Genomic DNA, 3,990 nt, shown 5'->3' with positions numbered 1-3,990 from the left:
AGACTACTGCCGTGAATCATGACGAAAATATATAAAGGTAGGAGGTTACGCACTGCAAGGAGAACTTAAAGTATATTAGTGCTAGTGGCGTTGATGAACAGCCGTAAAGATTCTATACATACACTCCTGGAAATGGAAAAAAGAACACATTGACACCGGTGTGTCAGACCCACCATACTTGCTCCTGACACTGCGAGAGGGCTGTACAAGCAATGATCACACGCACGGCACAGCGGACACACCAGGAACCGCGGTGTTGGCCGTCGAATGGCGCTAGCTGCGCAGCATTTGTGCACCGCCGCCGTCAGTGTCAGCCAGTTTGCCGTGGCATACGGAGCTCCATCGCAGTCTTTAACACTGGTAGCATGCCGCGACAGCGTGGACGTGAACCGTATGTGCAGTTGACGGACTTTGAGCGAGGGCGTATAGTGGGCATGCGGGAGGCCGGGTGGACGTACCGCCGAATTGCTCAACACGTGGGGCGTGAGGTCTCCACAGTACATCGATGTTGTCGCCAGTGGTCGGCGGAAGGTGCACGTGCCCGTCGACCTGGGACCGGACAGCAGCGACGCACGGATGCACGCCAAGACCGTAGGATCCTACGCAGTGCCGTAGGGGACCGCACCGCCACTTCCCAGCAAATTAGGGACACTGTTGCTCCTGGGGTATCGGCGAGGACCATTCGCAACCGTCTCCATGAAGCTGGGCTACGGTCCCGCACACCGTTAGGCCGTCTTCCGCTCACGCCCCAACATCGTGCAGCCCGCCTCCAGTGGTGTCGCGACAGGCGTGAATGGAGGGACGAATGGAGACGTGTCGTCTTCAGCGATGAGAGTCGCTTCTGCCTTGGTGCCAATGATGGTCGTATGCGTGTTTGGCGCCGTGCAGGTGAGCGCCACAATCAGGACTGCATACGACCGAGGCACACCCGGCATCATGGTGTGGGGAGCGATCTCCTACACTGGCCGTACACCACTGGTGATCGTCGACGGGACACTGAATAGTGCACGGTACATCCAAAACGTCATCGAACCCATCGTTCTACCATTCCTAGACCGGCAAGGGAACTTGCTGTTCCAACAGGACAATGCACGTCCGCATGTATCCCGTGCCACCGAACGTGCTCTGGAAGGTGTAAGTCAACTACCCTGGCTAGCAAGATCTCCGGATCTGTCCCCCATTGAGCATGTTTGGGACCGGATGAAGCGTCGTCTCACGCGGTCTGCACGTCCAGCACGAACGCTGGTCCAACTGAGGCGCCAGGTGGAAATGGCATGGCAAGCCGTTCCACAGGACTACATCCAGCATCTCTACGATCGTCTCCATGGGAGAATAGCAGCCTGCATTGCTGCGAAAGGTGGATATACACTGTACTAGTGCCGACATTGTGCATGCTCTGTTGCCTGTGTCTATGTGCCTGTGGTTCTGTCAGTGTGATCATGTGATGTATCTGACCCCAGGAATGTGTCAATAAAGTTTCCCCTTCCTGGGACAATGAATTCACGGTGTTCTTATTTCAATTTCCAGGAGTGTACATATTAACTACGTTAGCTTCCATTTTAACCGTAATGTACCACAGATCACATAGTGAGAAAATGCGTCTAGTGACTGGAGAAAAGCACATGTTATCTAGTCCACAAGAATGTCAACAGAAGTTATCCACAAATCGAGCTTATAATTTCATCTGCTGTAGAATCTTATATTCCGAGCTCAAACGTAATGAGTCTCGAACACAATAATCTCCTCCACGCAACAGGCGTTGGTTCCGAAAACATAGACCGTGCGAAAGCCAAGTCGCGCTTCTGTGATACTATATACGAAAAGTGTTAGATGAAGTAAATTACTTGAGTACATTATATTTCGTCATCCAAAATGCACATGAATCATATCCACAGCAACACTTATTAAGAAAAATACGTTAATTTGAGCTGTCGAAGAGTATTTGTGACTTGTTTGAGGGGTTTTGGTAAGGAGAACACAGCACGTTCTCAATGGTTCGTGAGTCATCGATACAAGCAGAGGTAACTTGACGCATGCCCGGTGTTGGGACCTTGCTCCGAATTACTGACTGAGGCATTTCATCAGACATAGCCCCAATTATCCACGTTTCACTGCAATCGCTAGCACGAAGAGTGTATCGTTCATAATACTTGTACCATGTAACAAATGACTAGATGTCTCTCTGGTCTGTTACCTCGGGTTGTTGTGGTCTTCAGTCCGAAGACTCGCTCTCTGTAGCTTTCCATGATGTTGTATCCTCTGCAAGCCCTTTCATCTTCCAATAACTACTGCCAGCTGCACCCGTTTGAAGCTACTTACTATATCCATCTCTTGATCTCCCTCTACAATCAATTTTACCACATACACCTCCCTCCAGTACTCACTTTATGAATCCTTGACGTCTCAGAATGTTTCCTGTCAACCGATCCACATTTTTGCTTTCTCTCCAATTCTACTCAGTACCCCTTCTTTAGTTACACGATCCGCTCATCTAAACTTCAGCATACTTCCGCAGCACCACATTTCCAAAGCTTTACTCTCCTCTTGTCCGAGCTGCTCATCGCCCACGTTTCTCTTTCATGCATGGCTATATTCCGATAAATACCTTTAGAGAAGACTTCCTAGCACTTAAATCTATGTTTGATGCAACAAATTTCTCTTCTTCAGAAACTCTTTCTTGGAAATTGTCAGTTTATATTTTAATCATCTCTGCTTTGGCCATCATGAGTTCTTTTGCTGCTCATATGGGAAAACTTGCCTACTACTTTTAGTGCTTCGTCTCCTAATCTGGATCCTCATCATCGCCTAATTTAACTGGATTACATTCCATTATCCTTGTTGTGTTCTTGTTGATCTTCGTCTTATATTCCCTATGTACACACTATCCATTGCGTTCAAAAGCTCTACGAATTCCTTTCCTGTTTCTGCTTTAATCACAATGTCATCGGGAAAACTCAAAGTTTTTACTTCCTACCCCTAAATCTTCTTTCTCATATTTTTTCGGTTCCCTTAGTGCTTTCTCATTGTAGATATTCAATCATGTAGGGAAAACGAACAATCCTGTCTTACTCCCACCTCAATCTTCCCAACCCCTGCTTCACTTTCATATTGTCCTACCCTTACAAATGTCCTCTGGTTTCTGTTCAAGTTGTAAATGACCTTACACTAGGAGTGTTTAATCCCTCCTACCTTCCAATTTCCTGGATTGTATGTCAGCAAATTTTGTCAAAATATGTTTCTTAATCCTACAAATGCTTTAAACGTATGTATCCGTTTCTGTAACCTATTTTCTAAGACAATCAGTGGGATTAGTACTCCCTCGGTGTGTTTCCACTTTTGTCTGGAATCCACACTTCCTCGACGTCGGCTTCTACAGATTTTTTCCATTATTATGTAAATAATTCAGGTCAGTGTTTTGCAACCATGAGTTATTAAACCGATAGTTCGACAATATTCACACTTGCCAGCACCCGCTTTCTGTAACAATAGCATAACTATATTCTTCTTTGAGTCTGAGGATATTTCGAACTGTGGGGCAGCATGTTATATCATATTGTTTCTTATTTTATTTTTTTACGTAGTTAGTGTACAGTACTCTTGTACGATTTTTGAATACCACATCATTTTACAAGTGCCTGAAAACTATTTGTGCAAACAGCCAGAAAGAGATTGAGAGCGTGTTGGTCAATAATCTTCCGCCCGAGGTCCTCTACCCGGTTCACCGAAACTGAAGTAAAATGTTCTAACACTCTACAAATAACGCCAACGAGACAGGAAACATGACGATAAATAAATGTGTTGTGTCGTTTAACTGATCAGTATACTGTTCTAACGTTTAGAGTAAAAATCATAGAGGGACACCAAGAGATAAGCACTGTAAGCAAATTCAGAAGGATATTGGTTGCAGTACCTACTCGGATATGAAGAGGCATGCACAGGGTAGAGTAGCGTGGAGTGCTGCATCAAACCAGTCTTTGGACTGAAGACCAC

The sequence above is a fragment of the Schistocerca americana genome, chromosome 5, assembly GCF_021461395.2.
Source record: "Schistocerca americana isolate TAMUIC-IGC-003095 chromosome 5, iqSchAmer2.1, whole genome shotgun sequence".
In the NCBI taxonomy this organism is placed as follows: Eukaryota; Metazoa; Arthropoda; class Insecta; order Orthoptera; family Acrididae; genus Schistocerca; species Schistocerca americana.
This window is presented reverse-complemented; position numbering follows the sequence as displayed.